Below are 18,392 nucleotides of genomic sequence, written 5' to 3' on the forward strand. Positions count from 1 at the left end.
AAGTTCAGTGATGTCACTTTGGTAGCTTCAAACTGATCATGGTAGGAGTATTTGCCTCTTGAGAATTGGAGAACACTATGAATTAGGGCTTCAGTGTTCATGTCCTCATCTCATGTGTCAGAGCACATTCTCTAACAAAGAAGATCATGGTCTTGGGATAGAAGCATACCCTTGGCTAAGAGTTTAATAATTTTTGGAGATTGCCTTCTCTTACTCTTAAGTTGAGCTCTGATGAAGTCTCAGTGAAGGATTCTGGAACTTGGGTGGTTCTTCAGATCCATCTCAGGTTGGAGCATGGCATCTAGACTTTTATATGCCTGCATGATCAATTCTTGTAAACAGGAAGAAGGGGTGATCATGTGCAATTTTCTTGGCTATAGGCAATCTCTGATAAGGGCTGATAGGTGAAAACTCCTTTGGTCACACTCTTGAAAAAGAATCTAGATGACAAAGCACAGCACCCTCCACAGTGCTTATGCTGTGCCAGGCACTATTCTAGCTGAGGAGGACAATAAACATGTCAGATGGTACTGAATACTCCAGGGAGAAATAAAGCAGAGTCACTCAACTAGAGCCACACAGCATCCTGATATTCTACACATGTCTGCATTCCTGGGTCTTTGCTGCCCACCACTTAAGGCTTCACTCCCTATAGATCTTGGCTCAAATACAGTGGACCCTTCACTTATGACTCAATTTGTTTGAAAGTGCTGGTTGTAACTCAAGTTGGTCAATTGAAGTCTCATGCTCCTCTACACAGCCTTGAAAGTCTTTCTTCTGTATATAGGTAGATCTCAGTGTCCTTAGAGAGACATTGGCCCAGGATTTCTCAATTAAGCCCACACAAGAAAGGATGTTGTACTGTCTCTTCCAGAACTCTTTAGGGGTAAAATCTGTATCTGAGGGCATCTGGAAGCAGAAGTGGCTGGCATTTGGGTAGTAACTCAAGACTTTATTCATAAGTTAAAACTAAAATTTTGGTCATAACCCAAGTTGTTCATTTGTCAGGCCAGTCATAACTTGAGGCTCCACTGTATTTCTTTCTCAATAAAATGATATGTCTCTTCGGTTATAAATTGTAGTGTCACCCCACCAATACACAGCCATCCTAACATTCCCTATATCCCTTCCCCTATCTGTCAGCTTTCTCTGTTCTCCTGAGAAACTTGTACCCTCTCCCCTGGCTACCTACTGTTCCTGAGCATTCTTGGTAAGGCTTTCATGGACTTTTTAAAATTTCCTATTTCACAAAAATCAATAAAATGTAACAATATTAAGGAAGAAGAATGGTTAGGTTGCTTAATTTCCCCACCAAACATCCTTCTATTAAATATTTCTTCTCAACACTGGAAGTCAGCTGGGACAAAATCTAATAGAAAATGCTGTGTTATGGCTTGTATGTTTCCCTAAAGCTTCATGCACTCATAGGTGGGGCTTTTTGGAGGTGGCCGGATTTAGGGATTTAGGATATGTGAATATGGATTAAGGGTGTGTGATAATTAAATTATTCCATTGATTGGTTTAGCATACTTCAGGGTGTGGGTAATGGGAAGGCCCACCCTGTGTGGCACCAAGCAATGGGCTCGTAGCCTGAATGGGAAAAAAAGGTAAAGGAAGGCTTATCGCTTGCTGCCTCCTGCCTACCCTGCCATGGACTGTTGCTCCTCTGCTGTGCCTCCCTGCCTTGGAGCTGGCCAACTATGGACTAAAATCTCTACAAATTGTGAACTGAAATAAACTTTTCTTCCTTTAACTTGTAACTGTCAGGTATTTTGTCTGAACAACAAGAAAACCAAGAATTCTGATTAAAGTAGGTCAGGAAAAAATGGCTGCAAAAGAGTGTGCACATACACAACTGGTTTCCTACAAGAAAATTTTGCTTCCTTCCTCTGCAGGAAAGGGCTTTCCTTAGCATAATTAACCTCTGGAAAAATTTGAGCTCTATTTCTGAGTGATCCCTAATTAGCGCAGGTGTCTGTTTAGTCAATGCCTCTCCTGTCTCCCTACCTGAATTCAAATGATTTCATGCTTGAAAAAGATCTCTTTAAAACCACATTAGTTTCCCTCCCTAGACCAGTGCATTTGGAATAGTATGTAGAATTAGTTCAAGCTCTGTATCATGAGGTCAGGGAGAAGTTTAAGCAAACTGACTGTAGCTTAAAAACAAACCAACCTAGTGATGGAGTTATACACTATTTCAGATTGAGGAAAGATTACTGTCACCCTGTCTATTTGTGCAGTAAATACATAACACTATTTTCTCAGTCAGAAAAGCACAGTCATTTCCAACATGTGGCCTAAAGTTATGGTCATTTAGGAGAGAAGTGCTTGATGCCTTTTCTTGCACAGTCATTTTCTTACCATTTTATCTTCCACTTCCTTTTCACTGCCAACCCCCTACCATGTCCATTCCAACCCACCACCATCCATGCTTCAATCCACAAATGAAAATGTTTCTGCTGGGAGTTTTATATTCCACTGGATAACAGGGCTTCACTGCTGGAGTTCTTGTAGCTGAAATATCCAGATGGTTACCATAATTCTTCACTTTACTTTTCAGAGAACTTGGCTATTTTATCTCACTTTATCCATCATCAACACATTCTTGGAAGTCATCTTCCCCAAAGGATGGAAAGGTGAGGCTTTGAGTAAGGTGATCCAAGCCAAAGTAAGAAATTGCATTTGAATACAGAAAGCAGAGTTTTCAAAACAAATATTGACTGAAGTAAAAAAGTTAGCATGCCTCTAAAATGTGTGCCTTTTATTTATGAGTAAGCTTATTTGTTAAAATTGTTTAAACAAATATTATGAGCACCTATGTGCCAGGCACTGTTCTCAGAACTTAGAATATCACAGTGAACAAAATAAAGACCTTGACACTATGGGAGCTTACATTTCAGATAGTAATGCTGATAATAGATATGAATATAATATGTAAGTCAAATTCTGTGGCTTGTTAGAAACTTCCCATATGATTCAGGAAGATTTTCCATATTCCCCTTATTAGTGGAAAGAAGAAGAGTAAAGAAAGATGAGGAGAATTAGAATAAGAAATATTGGGGTATGATTTAATAAAGGGTGACCAGGGCAGGCTTCATTGAAATGATATTTGAATAATTCTAGAAGATCTTCTCAAGCTACAGAAATAGTCAATGCAAAGGCCCTGAGGTGAGAATTTGCCTAGCATGTTTGAGGAGTAAGAAATGAAACCACCACTGTGACTGTAAAGTGTAATGAATCAGGCAGGGAGAAAGATTAGACAGGTACTGGTTCAGACCATACAAGGCTTTATAGACCATTGTAAAAAAAAGTTGACTTCAAGCAAAGAGACCTCGGGAGACAGAAGATTCTGAATGGAGAAGTAACTTGGTAAAATTTAGGTTTAAATGGCTCACTTTGGTATCTGTGCTGACAGTAGATGGTGGGAGAAAGGAGGAAACAGGGAAATAGGTGGAAAAGCTGGTGACGGTGCAGAAAAGGTAGTAGCAGAGATAGCATCAAAAAATGGAGAAACAGTCGCACTCCGGATATAGGAATTCCTGATTAATTGGATGTAAGGTGTAAGAAACATTAGAATGATGCCAATGTTGTTACCTAAGCCCTGGGAAGATAGTCTCTCCATCACCTGAGATGGGGATGGTTCTCAGCGGTGCACGTGTGGGGCCATAGCAGTAGCTCAGTTTTTGACATGTTCAGTCTGAGGCAACTAAATGAAGACACTGGTGAGTACGTATGTGTAAGTCTGGAGATTAGGAGCAATGGCTGAACAGAAGAGGTCATTTTAGGAATCTAGACATTCAGTGGTTGTAAAATTCTAACATTAGATGAAATGGCTAAGGAAGTAAGGGCAGAAAGAAAAGAAAAGAGGACAAAGAATTGAACTCTTGAGATCTATATCATTCAGAGGTCAGGAGAAGGGCAGAAGCCAGGCAGTGAGGATGAGAAGAAGTAACTTGGAAAGTAGGAGAAATCCAAGAGAGTGTATTGATCCAGGAGCCAAATGAAAAGAGTTCAGGTAAAATGACTAGTGAAAATTGACCAATGGATTTAGCAACATAGAGTTTGTTAATCATCTTGACAAGAGCCAATTCAGTGAAATAAGGGAGGTAAGCAAAGCCTGATGAGAAAGATTCAGAAGTGAGTGGAAGGAGAAGAATCTGAAATGGCAAAAAGAGACATACCTTTCAATACATTTTGCTGCAAAGAATCCAAATAAATGAGGGGTAGGAAAGGAAATAAATAAAGGAAAGAATAAAGGAAAGGTAAGAGAAAAACAGTATGTTTGTGTGCTACTTGTAATGATAGAGAAGAGACATTTCAGTAATATCAGAGAATGATGACTGCTACTGTAGTGTCCTTGAGCAAGTGAGAAAGGACGGGATCTATGCACAGGTGGAGGAAGGGATTGGCTTTGGTTAGAAACATGGAGATTCATCTATAATGGGAAAAAATAGCATAGGAGGGGGCAGATGTAATGACTGTATGGAAGTAATTTTAAGAAACAGTGGAATTTCTCTTCTACTTGCTTTGGTTTTCTTGGTGAAGAAAACTTCAATATCGTGCGCTAAGATGATTGCCATGAAGGGAAAAGATATTAGAGGTTTGTGAAGAGAGAAGGGACTATCAAACGGACAGCAAATAGGTGAGAAATGAACTAGAGAAGAAAAGTGTGGGCACTGAGGGCTTACTTGAGTTTTTGCCCATGAAACCAATAAGCATGGCTGTGTTCTTTTCTTCTCCAGCCATGTAAGGTACCTGGAGCAGATACAGAGTGGGCAGAATTAGAGCTGCACAGCATTAAAGTTTGTCAGACAAACATGATAAAAGGAGAGGGGTAAGAGGATTGAAGGTGAGTACAATTGAGAATGATCATTGTGGATGGAATCCATCTGGGTAAGGAGGGAAACAAGGGTGTGACAGGACTGAAATGTGGCAGAGGACATGGAGGTCCTAGTGGGATCTGATTAGTATAGTCTGAATACTAGAGAGGGTGGTCTGCAAGTTCAGGAGATTCTGGTCAAAGTGGGATACAAGACACTGAGAAAGCAGAACGACATAGGCCAGCAGAGTCTGTCCATGGGACTGGGCAACTACAGAGGGGAGAAAAACACCACAAAGAAAAAGACATCAGGATTTGAGAACACCTGGCATTGAGAGGATCATTGAAATTACCAAGAAGTTAGAACCCCAAAGGGCAATGTAAATAAGCAAAGTTATGGTACATCTGTGCAGCGGAGTGTTATGCAGCTATTAGAAATAGAATTTGGGAAAATTATTTCAAACTATGAGAAAATGATGAAAGAGTGCTAAAGGGGAAATCCAAGATATATAATTTTAATGTATAATTTTATATGAAGTACCAATCCCATGATCTTAAAACATATCTCATGCATAGGGAAAAGACTAGAAAGGAAATAAAATGTCAATTTGTCATTTTCTTCTTACAAAATGAGAACTAGGAAAAACATTAATGAAATGCAACAAAAGAGAGTAGACATTAAATTATCTCTAGTGCATTAAATTTTCTGAGTGTTTTTGACATATACATATATATGTACGCACACACCACACACGCACGCACACACACACACACACACACATATATGATTACAGCTGCCAGATTTCCTTCTATTGTCTTCTGAATGATAGTTTCCTTAAGTTACATGAAATATAATACAATTTCATGGCTAAGTTGTGAATTTTCTTTCATTTTTAGAGGTTATTTCACGTTTCACATTTTTTTCAGTCAACTGAGACTCTGGGAACTTGCTCCACTGTCCAAAAGTTTTCTAAATGCATATTCAAGTTTGAGATGATCTTTTATTCCAGAAAGAACAAATGCTTTTTGCAAAAGATATAGGAAAAGGGCAGCTATGTTTGTGACCCTGAAGCATCTATACCTGGTGGGAAGAGCCAGAGTGGTTCCAACTTAGGTTATTTTAGTAGAGGCAGCTGCCTTTCAGGGCAGGGTCAGGAGAGGAAGGCTTTTGCTGTGGGGTCTTTATCCCTTAATGAGCCACAGTCTAGCTAAGAATGTTTCAAGAGTATGTTAGTGAATTCTAAATTTGTGATTAAGTTTAATTCAGATTAAAAGTAAATAGATACACATACATATACTTCTGTCAGTCCAGGAACAAATAATACCTGTGTTTGTGCTTATCAACCCAACAGTTGTCTTATTTTTTTTTACTTTTGCTCCCAGCTTTTTCCAAACAATTATTTCCCAGCCTATTGAGGGAAACTTCATGGGGGAGGGGTTGTCTCTCAGTTGAGTAGGTTCCTACCAGTCTTTAACATCCTTAGTAGCTTCATGTTGAAGATACAGAACTAGGTTAGGGAAAAATAGTATAAGAAAAGATTTAGGATTGAATCACATGACATTTGATTCAAAATGCAAATGACATTATAGAATCATTAACCCTCATCTTGACCAACTCCAAGGACAAATCACACTGCTTTATCTTTAATAAGTAAGGTTAGAAAGGAAAACCTTTATTTTCATTGGAAAGAAATTTACATACATTTTAAAAAGAAAATATGATTGAACTTTAACCATGGAAAGTTTGTGTGTCTAATCTTCTCTGCAGAAAAGTCTCTGGAGAAATTCTTCAAAAAGTAAGTATTTTTTTCCATTTTCTCATATTAATCCCATTCCCTTCTATCCTTTCCCCTACCCCTCCCATTTCCTTCCCCTTTGCCCCTTTTCTTCCTGTTTCACATTACCTATTATACATTTAGTCCTTATTTACACTTTCAGTTTCTCACACCAGAGAAACTCTTCGGTATTTATTCATGTGTGTCCTATTTATTTCACTTAAGAGTATCGCCCCAATGTGCATCCACTTAGCTATAAATGTCTCTAATTTCTCATTTTCTATGGCTGAGTAGTACTCCATTTTATTTTTTAAAAACCACATTTTCTTTATCCAGTCTCCAGTTGATGGGCATTTGGGCTGTTTCCAAGTTTTAGCTATTACAAACTGTGCTGCTATGAACATGGGCACACATATACCACTGTGGTATGAACAAAATCTTTGTAAATAGGGAGGAATGGAGGGGTTGAAGGGAAGGCTGGGCAAGGGTGAAAAATAAGAACCAAGAGAGACTATGTAAAGGTGCAAATTTCCACTGATGAATGTCATTATATTGTATACCTAAAATGTACCATTGATTAGAATGAATAATCGATAATGTAAAATAGGAAGAAAAGGTCCAAAGGGGTAGGGGTAGTGGGAGGGGCAGGGGAAAGGAAAGAAGGGAAAGGAAAAATGCTGAGAAATGGAAAAAATGGAGATAAAGTCTTTGTAAATAGAGAAGGGTGGAGGGCGTGAAGGGAGGGCTAGGAATGGGGAAAAAGTAAGAATCAAGATGCATTATGTAAAGGTACAATTCCCAATGAGAAATGTAATTGTGTTGTATACCTAAAATGTGCCGATAAAAGAATTTAATAAAAAAAAATAAGTATTTCTGAAAGTTGAAAAATATTGCTTTTAGACATGAAATTTCATAGGTTATAAGGCTCAGAATCACATTGCTTCTTCCTTGGTAGAGACTTCAAACCTTTGGCCCTCTTGTCTGAAAACCCAATGGGACAGCCTGACCAGAGCATGGGGAGGGGATGCTTCTCTAAAAGGTTTCCCATGTCACATTTTGACATCTGTTCCCAACCACAAAGCCAAGAACGCTGAGAAAGAAAACCCCCATTTCTACTCAAATTTACATTAGTCTTTTAGTTCAAAAACTAGAAAGTTTGAAGTGGCTAGGCAGCTCATAGCCCTTTTTAGAAGTAATTTCATTCCACTTTTATGGTAGTATAGTGTTCCTGAAAGATGAAGGAAAGACCTGAGAGGTACTCTAGATCCTAGTCTTGCCGAGTAGGAAGGCACCTGACTCGGCTGGTCATGAGTCTGTGTAGGAACATTATAATAAATACCTGTGCACATATGTCTACAGTAGAGATTCTCTCCTTTGTACATATCTGCTCACATCACACACACACACACACACACACACACACACACACACACCTTTACAGCCTCAAATAGCTTGATGCTAATGGTTTAAAGAAGTAAAAATTAAAACCTTGGCTATACTGGCTCAATCTCTTGCTTTCTATAAATTGAAATTCCTCTTTATTTAATTGTAACATTCCCATTGCCCAAATTCAGATACTTTATATCCAGAAAAATTCTAAAAATATACAAATATTTCAGAATTACATGTTAAATAGAAAAACTTGTCTTCAGTGCATTAACACTGAATTTTTTCCATTTCTTTTCGTGCCAGTTCATGAAATATCTATTACTTCTAAATAGAGTAGGAAAGTGGTTGTGTGATCCAAAGATGCTGAGAACCTATGACCTGCATGATCTAAGAAGTTTTATGCAACTAACATGAGTTTGGAAAAAACTTATTTTTTAAATTAAAAGAGTTCTATGATTATATAAAAGAAGCTGTTCCTGTTAAAACTAAAATCAACACCAGTAAAAATAATAGCTGCTACTTACCAAGTTATTACCTTATGCCAGACACTGTGTCTAGTATTTTACTACATTATCTTATTTAATATTTCCCTCCAGCCCATGAGGATAGCTACCATTATTGGGCTTATTTTATAAATAGAGGAACTGAGTATTAGATAAATTGGAATTTTTCAAGACAATTTGTCAAGGAGCCAAGTTGAGATTGGAACCCAGGCAGTCTTAACCACTCCATCAACCAGTTAGCATAGAACAGTTGTCAGCAAATTAGCAAAGGCTGGCTTTGTATAAATTGAGTTCTCAGCTAAATGGTCTGTGTATTTAACTGATGGTTGATGTTATTAGTAATAAAAACTGTAGAAATACTGCTTGTCAGGCATGGACAATTAAAATATCTGCACTTGCTATTCTTCTCCCAACACTAATTTTTAAAATTCCACTAATACGTTAAGATAGTAATAATGAAAAAATTAATTACATAAACAAAGTGTTAGTTTAAGAGTGTACACAAGCATAACCTACTAATTTTGCAAACTGATGGTAGAAATTAGTGGGGTTGATGGACTTTAACCACTGCATAAAAACAACAACATGCCCTTGTAAATCATTGTTGAACTCATTATTCATTACAGGTTGTACTTCTCATTATCATGCCACATAATCTTAACAAAATTTGCCTGACATCCAACCAAATCTTATATCTCAAGAAGCACGTTTCTCTGGTATGTCAGCTGCTGCAGGTGTTTCTCTATCACAATGAATAATTACATCAAACAAAGACAAGAAATAGTCTAAAGCTGACAAAACCGCACATCTGAAATCTGTATTTTATATCTCTTGGGAAATTAAAATCTACAAGTGTAGGTGCTTCAGTGCCCATGTCTTGGGGCCATTCCAGGATTATAAAGAAAGATCTTTGCTTTACAAGGCCAGAGATTGCAATAATACAGGAAATTAAACTGTATTTATAGACTGGACAGCAGCACACCAGCAAGCTTTCCCGGCTCTCTGAATCTTCCAACAAAAATAAAACACTAGCAATCAAATGAGTGAGCAAGGAATGACAAGTGTTTTGACAGCCCCAGAATACTTTGAGGTATTTTTAGCATATTTCTGAGTTGTATTAGCTTAACCTGTAATAGAATATAAATGAGCCCATATGGCACAGATATAATTATGTTCCATGCGAGAAATCCCTGTGGTAGGCTGGGGAGGGGCAATGGGAGAAGAATACACCAGCCCCACTTCCCTCACCACCCTCTCTGCCTCACCACACGTGCCTTCTGGAGGGCACAATTTACACATCATTTGCATGCAGAAGAATAGGGCGCAACACAATGCTCACAACACAGGACTGAAAAGGGCAAGCAGAAGATTGGGAATCCCTAGGGGTGATGCTCTTTCTGTGACTGACATCCAGTTAGGAGTAGAGGCAGCTTCCCCCTGGCATCACATTTGATGAAGTGATCTTTGATTATGTGGGCACAGCAATCAGAAGGCATAATTATTATTACTGCAAGAGAATGGGCAACAAGTCTCTGGGGAAAGCCTCTGTCACACACACTTTGCTGGCACACACTGGAAGTAAATGTTCTCCCAAGGATCATTTTCATTCTAACCTGATATTCAGCTGAAGCTTCTTTGACTACCAGTCATAAAACATTAAATATAGATTAGAGCCAGAGAGATGTTGAAAGTTGAAATTCACTGGAGGTGCACGCCTGTGTCCTTGAGAAACACCCTCGAATGCTGTCCAGATGTTGCAGCAGCAAGGCAGAATGGTCTCAAGCTGCAAAGAGGCCACAACAGAGGAAAGTAGAGATGTTTAGCATTCCACTGTCCTTCTGTTTGGTTTATTTGTACTACATTCATTTAGCAGGGAATCCTAACAGGCTGTTAGTGGTAGAGGTTGCGAAGAAGTGTTCACTATCCTGAAAGAATGAAGGGTTGCTTTTGTGCCAGGGAAGGGAGTAATTCAAAGCATGTAATTGATTTTCTACAGTTTCAAACTGTGATAAGACTGAGGTCTAGCAACAGAAACATATGTTAGCAGTTTTGTCTCTGTTTTACAATGAATAAAAAAATAAGACCACCCCCCCCCCCACACACACACACTAGTAGATGGTTAACTGGCTTTGACCATTTTCTGTGGATATTAACAGATAGCTGTACTGGAACTTGGAATAAATTGGCCTGCTTTGGAATAGTTTATGGAGGGCAACTGCGCTGTAAAAAGCAAACTTCATCCCCAGATGTATGAAAAGAACACCTCTCCTGTTTCTCCAGTGAATTCCCAGTGCTTTGGTGACATCTGAGACTCTCCCCATTCCCACCCCCACTTTGGCAGAATATGAATCAGAGGGAGGTTCTTTAGGTATAAATTAGAGGCATGTGACCATGGAACGCACTCATTTTGGGAAGACTGTTCTCTAGAGTCTCGGTAAGGGAGAGACACTAAACCAGTCACCTCAAGAGAGCTGACTAATTTTTCTTCTGTTCATTGGCAGTGGAGCTAGGATCAGGACGAGGAGATGAGCAGCAGTGAGACAGGAAGTGAAACCTAGGAATTCCTTGCAGGTGAGGCTGACAAGAATGGACTTGGATGAACAAAGAGTTTTCATTCCCACAGACCTTTAGAAACAGGAGGGACTGGTTAGTTCCTCCAGTCTTTCGGGAAGCAAGGAGCTGGATTAGATGACATGCTGACCTCCCTCTTTCCAGCTCTAAGATTTTACCTTTCTATCAAACTAGCTTGCGGAATGTCTGCATCTCTTCTCTAGCCCCCCAAAACGGAAAACCAAAAGCACTGTGTGAAGTTGCCGTAGTCACTGGGGGTCTCTCATCATTGTGCTTCAGGGCCTAAGGTGATCATTAACAGTCAGCCAGGCAAGCGCCTCCAGGCATGAGAGAGCAGAGAGGACTCTTACCTTTTAAACATCCCTCCCCTAGCTCGAGTTAGAGGTCTCTTCTGCAATGCCAATTTTGTGTTTATACTGTTGGTGGAAATAGATTTGTATGGAATAACCTTCAAGTCACATTAAACTAATACAATTCACCAAAAACAGGGAGAAAAGCCAGTCTCTGCCAGTTTTCATCAATTTTTACTAAACTTATGTAAGAGCCCTGACAAGTGGACAAAAAATAACCTCCAGAATATTGCCATATTCTATCCATGGGCAGCCCTCCTGTAAGATAGGTCAGTGTGCAGGGTGAGGCATGAGATGGGAACTGGTTTATCAGGGAGGTGGCCCTGGAGTTGGCTCATAAAGGATAAAAAGGATTTTGTGGGTGAATGGGATTGGGATGCAAGGTGCCAAGGAGGACATTGCTGCAGTTGGATGGCACATACAAAAGCTCAGAGACTTGGAATTGAAGGTTTTCAGGCACTGGAAATAGTGTAGCGGGGCCAGAGAGGAGAAGGTAAGTAGGCAGATGACAAGGAAGTGGGGCAGGCAGATGGTGATCATCCTAAGGGGTCCTCCTGCCATTGAAATGTTTTGAGTAGGAGTAAAGATGGGACTGAGAAGAGGGTGTAAAATCAGTTCAGTGGTACTATAGGGGTCCCAGGGAGAGAAGGCGAGCTTCTAAATGGCAACGGCAACAATAGGGATACTGACTAAAGAATGGATGGAACAAAGAGGGTAAAATCCACTGGTTTTAGTGGCTGTTGTTGTTGAGAGTAAACACAGGGTCTTCCTACTGAGCTTATCTGCAGCGTTTTTTGTTGTTGTTGTTTTTGTTGTTGTTGTTGTTTTCCTGGAGACAGGGTCTTACGAATTCACTAAGTTGCCCAGGCTGGGCTTAAACTTTCAGTCTTCCTTCTTCAGTCTCCCAGAGTGCTGTGATTACAGTTCTGTGCCATCCCTTGCTTTTAGTTGTTTTTAGAATGTGAAAAACCAGGTACAGGAAGAGTCTGGGATGATTCACAGGTAGAGTGAGTAAAGAGCAAAGAATCTCCAAATCATTTGAATTTCAACCCCAAACTGACTATTGGGTTACCTAAGTAATATGTTTATGTTTCTGTGTTTGGTTTTGATTTGACTTTCAAGGCTTTATTTGGAATTTCCACACGTGCCTTCAGCAGGCACTAAAGGGAAAGCATGCAGAGGAAGGAGTGGGAAGAGAGCATCCATGCTGGGAATTCCTGCATTGTGTGACTTTTTGACTCCAAGAATTACATTTATAGGAATTTATCACAAGGAAATGACCAAAATACTTTAATTCTGTTCAAAGAAATATCATCGCAGCAACATTAGAATGGAAAAAATCTAAATGGTCAATAATTGAGGCATAATTCAATGATTGCTCTAGAAGTAGTTAATATAGTTATATAAAAGAACAATATATGAAGAATAAAAACTGGAAAGAGCCAATACAGTCATTATTCATGAATAAGATAGGTATTCCTGGAGAAGCCTCCAAGATAATCAACTAAAAACATGTTATAAACCAAAAGAAAATTAAATGAATGTCAGGTTACATGATATGCAAAATTGTCAACAGCTTTCTTACATACAACAGTCAGCCAGCTGGAAAACATAATAGAATGGTACAACAAAAACCAAAACAAACAACAACAAAAATTGCTAAGGGAGTACAAGTGGCTGAATAAAAGAAAATATTTAGCTCAGTTGGAAAAAAATTAAACATTCTATTCTGAGAAAAAAATGACTTAGTACAAAAAAGTCAATTCTTCCCCAATCAACCTTATAAATTTTATGAGTTTCCCAATAAAAATACTAGATTTTTTTGTTGATGATAGTGGTTTTGGGGTGTTTCATTTTGCTTTGTTTCACTTTCAAATGGGAAAAATTACTCTGAAGTTAACACTGATAGGTTCCATTTTTAGAAAATTTTAAAGTAATAAGGGATAACTAGTCTTACCTGCTATAATATTTCAGTACAAGAACTTTTCAGGCACTGGTAGTGAAATACTTGACCAAATGAACAAAAGAAAAGACAGAGTTCAGAAAAGAATTTAAAAAATGGAATTTTGGATGTGATAGTCCAATATTGGTCTAGTCTGAAATTCTGAGAGGAAATCCCTTTCAGAAGCAAACTAATATTTCAAGATTCAGTGGATTTTGTGTAAGTAATTATTTGCCTATTGGAAGTTATTACATTTGTTCCTTTCTTTACAACAAGAAGGGAAATATGTTTGTTTCAATCTAATTTTTGAGCCAATGGATGTAGGTAATTAAAGACTTGTATGTATCCTCACATTTGTATTTATAATGTAAGCAGGTACCCAGTTCCATATGTATGACATTTTTGTTCAATGTAGACATTCCTGGGTGCCCAGAGAAACAATGCCATTACATATTATCTTTAGCAAAAGGTTTGATAAGTAAGGCATTTAAAACTTCTGAAATAAGGTTTGGGGATTATTAATGGATTTAATTTCTGCCAGCCAGCCCCATGACACATTGCCATGGGCTGAGCGTTAACTGGATTTTCCATCCATTTCCCATATTATTGAGCTCACCCTTGATGTGTCAGCCTGGCAAATCCCTTAACTCCTGTAAGCCTCAGTTTCTTACCCTGTCAATTGAAGGGGTTAGGCGAATTGATCCCTCAGACTTTTCTCACTCCAAGTTTCTGTTATTCTGAGTACAGGAGCCTGTTGTCATACTCCATTGCAATAAGCATAAGATGAGACAAAAGGAGACGTGTACTTAAGCTACAAACAGCAAGATATTTTAGAGGAAGTAGTTAGCAGTTAAGAACAATAGTTTCCAGGCTTCTTGAGCCTGAAGCCTTGTGTTTAATTTTTTTTTTTAATTAACAAAAATCCATATATCTCAATATTTTAAATGCTTATAAAGTGTACACATTTATAAAGTGTACTACTTATAAAGTATATACATTTATTGCTATACGTGCACATATATATGTTTACATAGTAAGGTCTACTTAGTGATGTATTATGCTCATTTAAATAAATTCATGACATAAAACTGAAAGCCCTAGTATTTTCTTCCCACATTCCAATAGATTATCTTGTATATCTTTTACAACTACTGGGATAGAGAGAAAACTAGTTTGCTCTCCTGTTAGTATGTTTAATAGAGAGAAAAATGGTAGAACCTAGAAGATGTTAAAATTCATTTGTGGTAGAGGAGTAGCCAAGTATGTGTTTTTAAAGTCCTTTAAATCTGAAATTTAAAAAACAGGGTTTGAATTCTTCCTCTAATAATAAATGAAACATCAACAAATATGTCATCATCCAACAAGATGGCTAACGAAAATGTCATCCTATCATCCCTAGAGTCTCCTACCACTGTCTTCATATCGTAATGTTTTGCCCTTATTTTTTGATATATTAAATGGAGTTAGTACTATATGCCTTATACACTTCACAGAGTTATTGTATCATAGCCAAATTCTATATAGATTATATCTAGTACCAAGTCAACTGTATGTACATATTATAGATATGTTATAATATAGACATTATCTACATATAATATAATGCATTTTACAAATATGAAGTATAAGAATTATTACAAAATGCACGGATAATAAAAATTAAAACTCAACTTTCTGCATGTGACCTGATTCTCAGATACATGTAAATCTAACCAACGATCACCATGCACTGTATCATAAATTGATAAATGTTGTAATTAGGAAAAGGAACTGGGCAACTAAGTCGAAAAGCCTTTCTTGAATAAACTTGCACTTCCTGTCGTTGTAACACAATTCCAAGACAGAGAATAGAGATTTTGGTGTTGGGGCCTTTCTACCCACTCTGCTTGCACCCTGCTCCCTCCAACCCTCACCGGTAGGCATCCAGCTTCTTCCCACCCCAGTGCTCTTCCTTGGAAGGAGGGAGCTGTACTTCTTGGGCACTGTTCCAATTTCTGATGATCTTTCAGCTCCATCATCAAAACTTAGCTGCTGTAATGGTTTGTGTCTAGATGTACCCCTAAAGCCTCATGCAGTCATAGGTGGGGCTTTTCAGAAGTGCCTGGATCTAGGGTGTGTGACACTGGGATCAAGACTGTGATGCTAAGATTGAGGGTGTGAGTGTGACCCAGGGTGGGTAGCCTGGAGAAGGTATATGGGACAGAATCTTGCTTGTCAGTTGTTGTGTACGGCTGCTGCTGCTTGTCTTCTGCTCTGCGATGCCCCTCTGCCATGCCACCCTGCCTTGGAGCCAGCCGATCATGGATTGAAACTTCTACAAACTGTGAGCCAAAATAAACTTTTCCTCTTTTAACTTCGGATATCGGGTATTGTGTCTCCCCAACAAGAAAAATACTAAGACAGCTGCCATTTGACTTATTCTTTCAGAAATTGGCTATTTCCTCACTTAGAGAAGAGTATCTCTGTGCAGATGATATCCATGCCATTCACTGGCGATGGGTTAATGCTGACCTCTCCCAGGGTATATTTGCGCTTTAACAGAGAACAGATACCTGAATGTACACTGTAGTATTGCCAAGAGAGTAGCCAACTGGTGGTTCAATTGTAAACAAGCTCATAGGGGACAACTGACAGCCTTGCTTCTGCTGTGACCACTTTCCTCAGATCTCACTCCACCTTCTAATTAAGTTCAAGTGTGAACCTATGAAGCCAGGGCTACAACATCCTTGGCAACTGTCCTTCCTACAATCAAGTAGGACTCAGTTTGGACTCAGGAGTGCCCCCTACTGGGCACCTGCGCTATTCCCCAACCATCCTGGGTGTGAAACTCCCAGTCTTAGCCCCTAGCTACCTTATGTACCAGCTTCTCTCCTAAGATTATCCTGAATAGCTTTAGTTTGTGCAATCCTCATGAAAATCCTCTAACACTGTAATTATTTATATGATCAGAAGTCAGCTGAATATCATTCCTGGATACAGTTACTATCAGTACCTCCATTTTAAAGATAAAGAAATATTCTTTTTTCAACAAATATTTTTGACCTCCTACTTTATGCTAGGTTCTGTTCTAGGCTCTGAGGATACTCCTGTAAACAAAAGACACTAGCATGTTAACAAAAGGGATTTGTAGAAAGTTTGGCAGGGATCTTAAATCAAAGCAGATAGGCAGCTACTTCCGTTGCTGGACCTTGCCTTTTGCCTTCCACTCAGTTTTTGTAGAGCTATCAAAGTTATAGTCATTGGGCTAGCAGCCTATCTGCCCTCAAAGATGGCAGCTGTTCCAACTTTATTTGCACTCCTATGGGCACTGGGAGCTGAGTTGCTGTTATGGCTTATATCTAGATGTACTCCAAAGCCTCATGTGGTCATGGGTGGGGAGTTTCAAAAGTGGCTAGATTCGAGTGTGCAAATGTGGATTGTGGGTGTAATAGTGAATTAAGTCTATGGATAATCAAAGTCCCACCTTGGGTGTGAGCGGCACCAATCAATAGGCTCACAGCCTGCATGGAATATAAAAAGAGAGAGGGAAAGCAGGCTTGCTTGCTGCTGCCTTCCACCTGCTCTGCCATACCATGAACTGTTTCTCCTCTGTGACGTCCCTCCTACCATGCTACCTTGCCTTGGAGCCGGCCAACTATAGGCTGAAACCTCTACAAACTGTGAGGTGAAATAAACTTTTCCTGCTTTAACTTTGCTTGTCAGGTATTTTGTCTCAGCAAGGCGAAAAATAACCAAGACAGTTTCTAAATCTTGTTTCTCATCAAGGCAGGTGCTCACAGAAGTGGGGTGAGATAATGCCTGAATAGTTCATAGTTCTACCTGTAGCTGCCTTAAACTCAGGAGAAGACTTCCAAAGCTGCAACATTTAAAAAGTTATAGAGTCACTTAGAGCTTAAAACAAAACAAATGAACTTTGCATGGAAATTTCCAGTTACCTGTTAGAATTCACTGAAGATAAAACCTCAACTCCATTTAAAAACAGAAGTCAACTTGTCTTTGTGACTTAAGAAAAACATAAATTAGGATCTTGTTCTCTATTTACAAAGAAATATTCTACCATCAGCATCTTGACTGCACTGGTGGGGCCAGTGGTGACAAAGGAGAATTGTGTTTCTAAACTTTACTCCCAAGATTTCAACATAAAAATGTCTCTGTGGACCTTGAAAGATTACCATCTCAGAAAGCAGGGCAGAAAGTAAAATCAATAAAAGTGGACACATCAGAACTGTTGGGAAAATGCTGCTTCTAGGCAAGGCAGGATGATTTGGAGTTGCAAATGGGGGATGAATAATTTACAGACATAATTTTCTGGACTATGCTGTGGGGTTGGGTAGGGGAAAGAGGGCTGAAAACACCATATCAATGTAAATATTGTGCTTCTAGCTTTGCCCTGGCACTCTCATAAGACTTCTATTCCCTCCTCTTTATGTAAGGCCCATAATTATGTATATTATTCTAATAGAAAATAATGCATGCTCAGGACAAAACTTAAAATGTTACAGATCAAAGATGGAACTGACAGTCCCTCATAATGTGACTGCACAACCCATTTTGTTCACAACATTCAAAGTGTATGTCTATTGTCTTGGCATAATCGATAGTAACAAACCCTTCATTTTCAAAAACGTGCCTTTTCAGATAATAAGCTACATATTATCCTGTTCATAACCCATACCCTGGGCCCCACTGTAGTTAATACTTTGTTTTCAGAATTCATCCCCACCCACTAATTTCAAGAGCTCTGCAATGTATCTTGCACATGCTCACAAACATGTCCCTTGTGACCCTTATCTGATGCCCACCATCTTCTTGCTGGGATTTGTTTTTAAAGCTGAAATGTCCATGGGGGCTCTTTGAAAGTGTTCCCAGGGCTCTTCCACTGCTCCCATGGGCATGTAGCCACCACCATTGCCTCCCACAGATGGTGTGCCCCATCTGCGCTGATGATGCCACAGTGAGCCAAAAACACCCAAATTGTTAAAGCTGCCAATGAGACATCTTTTAGCTTCACAAAATCACAGTGGATTCTCTAGCAAAGTACGG

Source organism: Heterocephalus glaber, unplaced genomic scaffold (assembly GCF_053883595.1).
Source record: "Heterocephalus glaber isolate CG9 unplaced genomic scaffold, H.glaber_assembly_v1.0 deba00000546, whole genome shotgun sequence".
In the NCBI taxonomy this organism is placed as follows: domain Eukaryota; kingdom Metazoa; phylum Chordata; class Mammalia; order Rodentia; family Bathyergidae; genus Heterocephalus; species Heterocephalus glaber.